General features: G+C 38.8%; 1 pseudogene; it reads left to right on the plus strand.

Moving 5' to 3' along the window:
• Nucleotides 1–265: 265 nt before the first annotated feature.
• Nucleotides 266–7,535, plus strand: LOC135713554 (SWI/SNF complex subunit SMARCC2-like; annotated as a pseudogene).
• Nucleotides 7,536–8,115: the final 580 nt, after the last annotated feature.

Consider the following 8,115-nt stretch of genomic DNA (forward strand, 5'->3'; position numbering starts at 1 on the left):
GAGATGTTATGCCTCAGAACATCCCGGCGGCGCCGACTGGGATTGAACCCAGGCCTGCTGGGGTGAGAGGTAATCACGCTTACCAATACACCACCGGCACCGCTTGCTTATTAGTTGAAATTTGCCAAAAAGTATAAGGAGATTTCTATCCGTGTAGCTACCCACACGAATTGCCGGCGAAAAAGTGACGTCATTTGACATTGAGCGCCTGAAAAACTGATCGTTTTTAAATTGCTATTTTGGTGTGTTTTTTTTCAGCCATTTTGTTTGGTAAAAGTTTGTTTACTTTTACCCGAGCCGCGAGCGCAAGGGAGCAGCTAACAGTAAGTATTAAAATATTTGTTATATTTAGTGCAATTATTTTTAATTTACTGATGCATTCTTACTTTTTGCGCAGATGCGATATTTCATGGATTTTAAACCGGGTGGATCGCTGTGTCATATTCTGGCAACGATGTACCGTTACAAGGCTGAACAGCGCTGGCGGAAATTCGATTTTACGGTAAACAAGGTAAGCATGTTCCACGCCCGGTGCTAATTCCCTTTTGATCAAATGTTCCACCCTTTCAGAACCTTATGCGTAAGGACCCCATTATACAGATGCTGCTTGACATGAAGACGGCTCTAATCGAAGCTGAATGCATGCGGCTACCGATCGTTTACGTTAGGCCCGAAGTGGACAAGGCTACTGCTAATCGAATAACGAACATTGTAACCAATCATCAGGGTGAGATGACGATGGACGAGGAGGAGGCGACGCATATCATCTATCCGGCGGTTGATCCCCTGCCCGAGGATTATGCAAGGCCTACATTCCGCCGGGATAAGCATGTGATGATTCATTGGTATTACTTCCCGGATTCGTACGATACCTGGGTACCGAATATGTTTGATTTGCCGGAGGCCGTGCCGGATTCTCCGATGTGTTTCGCTTTCGTGGGTAACCGATCTGGAAGAGTACAACGAATGGATGGCAGAAGAGGATTACGAAGTGGATGAAGCAGGTCGTAAAAATGTCAAACTGCGACTCGGTGTGGAGGATCTGATGGCCGGTGGATCGGAGGATAAAGTGAAGAAAGCTAAAGTTGTTCATCAGAAGTGCAAACGATCGCCATCTCCGCAAGCAAAGAGTGGTAAACGGAAGAGCGGTCGGCCACCGGCCGTATTCCAAAAAAAAAAACTCGTGCTGATGACGAAGAATCGGAAGATCTGACAAAGGATATGGACGACCCCCAGCCGGAAACTAATCTGACTGAGGTGAAGGCTGGTTCAAGCAATTCTGCTTCAGGTCCTGCCACTCCACAGCCCAAGAGAGATCCGGAAATTATGCCTATAAAATATGCAACAATGACGGATCTGGATGACGACATTGACAGAGTTAATGCGGATCGAACGGGAGATGATAGACAAGCTGGCAAAACCAGCGACAACAGCAATACTCAGGAGTTTCCTCACAACAAGGACGACCTGGAGGATATTGTTACCGAGTAGACACATTATATTATAGTTCCATCCTATTCGGCTTGGTTCGATTACAATTCGATTTATGTGGTTGAGAAGCGTGCCCTCCCGGAGTTCTTCAAATCTATCTTGCTTATCGTAATTTTATGATCTATACCTATCGGCTGAACCCAACGGAGTACTTGACCAGCACTGCTTGCCGAAGAAATTTGGCAGGAGACGTCTGCGCTATTATGCGTGTTCATGCTTTTCTTGAACAGTGAGGATTGATCAACTACCAGATCGATGCTGATTCACGTCCTACCCCAATGGGTCCTCCACCAACTTCGCATTTCAATGTGCTAAGCGATACCCCATCCGGATTGCAACCGCTCAACCATCGGCTGCTAGAAATTTGCTTGATTTGGACAAGAAGCCAGACAAAAAGGATGACCCAGCTACTCCTGGAGCAACGGGAGCTCCCTCCGGTGGCATGTTGGACGGAATAAAAACCGAACCGGGAACGATCACCGCAGATCCCAACGGCCAATTCGGTCTTCGTTTGGATCAGTACGTTAAGAAACCATCTGCCATGCGGAACAAGACCGCTGCAAGCATGTCCCGTGATTGGTCCGATTGCTCGAGGGTCTGGAAATGTACAAGGATGATTGGAACAAGGTGTGCGGCATGTTGGAGCGCGTACCCAGGACGAGTGTATTCTGCATTTCCTGAAACTTCCGATAGAGGATCCTTATCTGGAGGATGATAATACCTATCTGGGACCGTTGTCCTACCAGTCGATTCCGTTCAGTAAGGCTGGCAATCCGATTATGTCGACGGTTGCGTTCCTGGCTTCGGTAGTAGATCCGAGGATTTCTGCCAGCGCTGCCAAGGCCGCAATGGAAGAGTTTGCAGCTATTACGGTATGGGGTGAAAATATTTCGTTACTAATATGTATTCTATTATTGTTACAGGACGAAGTCTCCGCTACGATGATGGATGCCCATCTGAAAAAATGTGGAAAAGTTCAGCTTCGGAGGAAAGTTTGATCCGTACGCTAGGTTGGCAACAAGCGGCATTGCCGGTACTGGTCCTTACAAGGATAAGGAAGATGAAGAGAGCAAAGTCCCTGGAGCCGCTGGCACTGCCGGAACGGGTGCTCCAGCTACTCCGGGATCCACTGATGTCGAGATGAAGGATGGTTCCAAGAAGGACGACGGTAAGATAGCCTCTATGCTGGAGCACCATACTTCCGCTGGAAGCATAATTGTCCCATGTGTATATGAAACTCCATACACACAAAAAAACAAAAATTGTTGCTATAAAAATAATGCAAATTCAAAATAAAAGTTTCCCAAATTTCGTAGTTTTAACAGAGAAAATTTTCAAAATGAAAGCTATATCTTTGGTTTGGAAGTTTTTCTTTCACTTCTGACTTGTAATTTTAAAAGTGCATTTTTTTAAATAAAAGTTGTTCAACTGTCAAAACTACTTCTTCATAGTAAAGTTTTTGGCAGCACTGAACCTTACATTATTTGCCGCCAAAGTAGAATTGGCGTTGACGGCGACTCTGTAGCTCTTTACTCCTATGAGAAAATCCATAAGCAAACGTCAGACTGTGCGTGAAACATGGCGGACTTTGTACTATCCTTTCACTCCACCGAAAATTCTCATAAGAAACTATCTAAATTTGCTGGAAGAGCAAATTTTTCGACAGTGCCGTCAACGCCAATTAGCGAGACAAAAAAAACGTTCCACTGAATTTCATTTTTTTAATGGGTTAATTCGGTTAATTCGGTGTTCGGAAGCTGCCTCTGGTGATCGATTGTGATTCAGCCGCTGCAACAGGGCATGTAGGTGAGTTGGAAAATTATTTTTCTTAGGATCGATTAAATTTATGTTTACATTGTAGGTACGCTTATACTTGACAAACAAGCGCTTACATCGGATGGTTCCGGCCAACAAATCCCGTAACAGAGTGAAGCGTCTCGACCGAAAAAGACTATGCTTACAACAAACCCCGTTACATGGCACCTAACCCATCATTCCGGAAAGTGACCACCAAACGTACACACCAAAATCTCAAATATTTTTCGGTACTTTTTTTGCTGGATACGTTCTGTAAAATATCATTTTCACCGAAAGTTTTGTAAAACATATGATTTTACCAATTCTCCGCAATCAAAACTGCTGAATTTCCGCAAATTACATAAATTTACCGAAAACTGTAAATGAAAATTACTGATCAAAACTGTAACGGGTTGTAAGTCAGCGATACTGTAAAAAGTGTGGCAAATGTACTGTAAAAATAATCTTTTACAAAAGCAAACCGTAGTAAAGTAACAGATTTTTGTAAACATTACCGAACAGGATTGTAAATTGCATATTGTCAATCTCAGTATTTGCCGCCATTTCAAAGTTGAATTTTCTTCGGTTCTCCGGTGTGAAAAGTGAGTAATTTACTATTTTTGGCTATTTACAATCCGTTAAACCTATGCCGAAAGGTTAATTTTTCAGTGAACTTCTATACCAATTGCTTTCAGTCACCATGGATTGGCGGCCCAGTTTCCTTATCAAACGCAAAAAACCAATTTTTGTATGGTTTGTTACGGAGTCAGAAACATCGTCCTTCTCTGTTGAATATTATTTTGGTACGAACGTACGATGATAATATACAAAAAATTACGTTTAATGAGTCAAACGAATCGTTTGTTCTGTAATCATTTTAATTTTAAGAAAACACATGGAAGAAATAATCAATAAATCAATAAAAATCATAATTTTGGTACATTCAGGAAAATAATGAATTACAGTTATTTCGGTAAAAATGATACCGAACGCCATTGTGAACTTTACCAATCATTCTGTAAAATTTACAATCCATTTCAGTAAATTTTGACAGCTCAAGAGTGAAGGAAATTTACTGAACGGATTGTAAATAATAAAATTACCGAATAGATTACCGAATGTTCAGCTGTTCCATATTCGGTAAAAAATTACAGTATACTGTAAAAAAATCTTAGTGTGTACGTGGGCGTACACACTAAGATTTTTTTACAGTATACTGTAATTTTTTACCGAATATGGAACAGCTGAACATTCGGTAATCTATTCGGTATTTTTTGTTTTACAGTGCGTTCTGTACATTTGACTTCGGTCATATGAGCTGTCAAAATTTGCTGAAACGCATTGCAAATTTAACTGAATGATTGGTAAAATGAACAAAAAAGTGTTCTGTCAGATTTTTACCGAAATTCAGTAAAAAAATTACTGGTTTGATTTTAAAATTTACAATTTGTTCAGCAAAAACTACCGATTGAAATGTAGCTGGTTTTTATCGATTTTCCTTTCTTTTCTTTTTCAAATTTGGGGTGAATGGTTCATTTGAATTGTTTTCCATGATGATTTTAATCAGTTTTTAAACTTTATTAGTTTCAAAATTTCTTCATTGTTTCGATCAATTGATGCTTCTCATAAATTTCTCCCCCGTGGTAGTAAGGTTTCCTACGCCTTGAAAAATTGCAGAGAGAAACAAGAAAAATTGCTTGTCTTCTGGCTTGCAGCTTATATTGAAAGCAGCGAAGCACTCACACAGCACTGGGAAACAATACTTGGCATCTTTCTTGATGGATGCAGACCATCCATTCCATGCAATTCATCCCTCCGAAGTATTAAATTTCCTTTTAGGTATAAAAGTGGGACTTCACCGTTTGGCACCGTGTTGAAATCATTCTGAAGATCCATCTACAAAGTACAATGAAAAAAAAAATGTTTTTTTTTATTTTTACTTGCGGAAAAGATCTCTTGCTCCTCCATCAAGAGCTCCAATTTGTTTTAATATGTCTTCCATTTTTTAACACTTACTATAACTGCGCACTTTAACTACGGAGAACTGCGCAATATTCAATTTTAAAATGGCGGAAAAATGTTGAATTTGGCAGTATAGACAATTTACAAACCGTTCGGTACTTTGTACAGTCTGGTTTGTAAAATACTTTTTTTTACAGTACATTCGTCAATTTTTGACAGTATTGCGGGATTTCAGGCATTTACAGTTTCGATCAGTAATGTTTATATACAGTTTTCGGTAATTTTCTGCAAATTACAGAAATGCAGTTTTTTTATTGCTGGAAAGTGGTAAAACATCAAATTTTACCAAACATTCGGTAAAAATGACATTTTACAGACCAAATTCAGCAAAAAAAAGTACCGAACAAAATTTAAGAATTTTGGTGTGTAGAACGATTATTATTATGAACGTACACAGCAAAAAAAGTTGTTGAATATTACATCGAAACTGCTGCAACCAGGTCAATCCATCGGTTGTGTAATATCATATTTTACGATGTACATCGATTTTGCGAACAAAATTACATCCATTGATGTAATATTGTATCTGCTTTTTGCTATTACATCATTATTTCATACATCAGCTTGAATTACGTTGATCGATATTACATTTTTTTTTGCTGTGTACAAGACAATGACGAAATATTATGAACGTACAAGACAATGATGTACAGGGAATTATCCACCAGCTCACTGTTTTGGTGTTGGTGAACCTCCAGCTGAAAGATGTCTTCAAGAATGCCGTTTCCATTGAGTAGTACTGGGATTGCGGCGTCAAGTGATCACTGTATTGTATAGTATGTCATTGTCTTAAAGGATGGAAACACGAGGAATGCTTCGAAATGACCGTGGAGCTTAGGTTCGACTCAATACTTCGAACATTACAAGACGGACAAGAATCTGACTCAACCCATGCCACTCAGAAGACTCAGGACGATGAACAGTAGGATTAGCCTTCCTTTGATTCATAATAGGGCTAGGACATAATCTGCGCTGGTAACATAAACTATGTTTTATTTCCTTTGTTTTTTTTTAATAAAATAAATGAATAAATTTATGTTTTAAATATGATACAAACATTAGTTTGGTTACTTTTCTTAATCTTGAAAATCATTAATATGATAAATATTTGAAATTTAAAATAAAAAATATATTGTCATAATAAAAACAACTCTTTTCAAACTGAAACAGTTTGCACTTCATTTTGAAAGCATTGGTTTTCCTTTTGACAGTTCTGCAATTTGATTCAAAAGCATCAACTTTTAAAATTAACGAGAGGAAAACTTTTGATTTGACAAGTTACACATTTTTATTTTGAATGCTTCACACTTTCTACCAAAAAGAACCAACGAAAACTTTTAATTCTACCAATGATTTTTTTAATTTTAGTAGTGATTATTTTTTGTGTGTAGAACAAGGGACAATTATGCGTCCTCCGGCAGTATATATATTTTGTATTATTTTATTATTTCAACCTTCAATCTGCAGACTTTGTTTCTCTAAGCTTTTTCAAGGGTCTCATTTCCAATGTCTATTTGTTTTCGCTTCTCATTTCATTGTTTGGCTGCGGCTGTGTGCTCTACTTATTTCATTTTTCTTTGCTTGGGGGTTTGTGATTTTGTTGTTGTTTGATGGTCTCCCTAAGACAAAGATAACCAATCTGATAAAACAGAGAATTCTTCTCAAGAAGATGATGCTAAAACGTCTGATTCTAATGCTGCGGCAGGATCCGACCAGCAAAAGTCAGAGGCCGGAGCAGAAGCCGACAAGGGTAAGGACAATTAAGGATCTTCGGAACTTGCCAAGGAGAATGGTGACCCGAAGGTATTTAACGAGGGAAATCTCCAATCGGCAGCAGCTGCTGCCTTGGCCGCGGCCGCCGTCAAAGCAAAACACTTAGCTGCCGTTGAAGAGAGGAAATTCAAGAGCTTGGTTGCTCTGCTGGTCGAAACACAGATGAAGAAACTGGAGATCAAGCTACGACACTTTGAAGAGCTCGAAACAACGATGGAGCGAGAGCGGGAAGGTTTGGAATACCAGCGATAGCAGTTGATACAAGAACGGTTGCAGTTCCATTTGGAACAGCTGAAGGCAGCGGAATTCCGTGCTCGACAGCAGGCTCATCAGCGATTCCAGCTGGAACAAGGTAATGGCAGCAGCCTGCGATAGGTGGTGCTCCAGCAGCTGGCGTTACTCCTCCTCAGCAACAGCCTGCCCAAGGACCTTCACAAGGCCCACCCGGACCAGGCCAGGCCCTAAACTTAATTTAAAGTTCTGTTGTAGGTAATTAAGTTAAGTTAAAGTTAAGTTAAAGATAAGTTAAAATTAAGTTAAAGTTTAGCTAAAATTATGTTAATGATAAAAATAAGTTGAAGTTTTGTTAAAGTTAAGTAAAAGTTAACTTAAAGTTACGTTAGAGTGAAGTTAAAGTTAAAATAATTTTAAACTTAAAGTTATGTTCAAGATAAAGCTATGTGAAAGCTTAGTTAAAATTAAGTTGAAGTTATGTCAAAATTAAGGTCAAGTTATGTTAATGCTTAAGTTAAGTTAAAGTTAATGTTAGGTTAAAGTTATGTTAAAGTTAAGTTAATTATATTTTTTTATTTTTTTTTATTAAGTTAAAATTAAGTTAAGGTTATGATAAAATTAAGTTAATGTTCAGTTAAAGTTAAGTTTAAGTTATTTTAGAGTTAAAGTGACGCAAAGCAATTAAACTAACCACTAGAAGCAAGCTAAGCCCTCTTAAACTCAATAGTTCCAGCTCGGTCGGTTTCTTTAGGGTGAAATAATAATTATCGGTATTACATAATCTTCTTCCAACCTGTA

Source organism: Ochlerotatus camptorhynchus, unplaced genomic scaffold, assembly GCF_037179485.1.
Source record: "Ochlerotatus camptorhynchus isolate MF236.1 unplaced genomic scaffold, CSIRO-AGI_Acam_v1.1 ptg000568l, whole genome shotgun sequence".
Classification (NCBI taxonomy): domain Eukaryota; kingdom Metazoa; phylum Arthropoda; class Insecta; order Diptera; family Culicidae; genus Ochlerotatus; species Ochlerotatus camptorhynchus.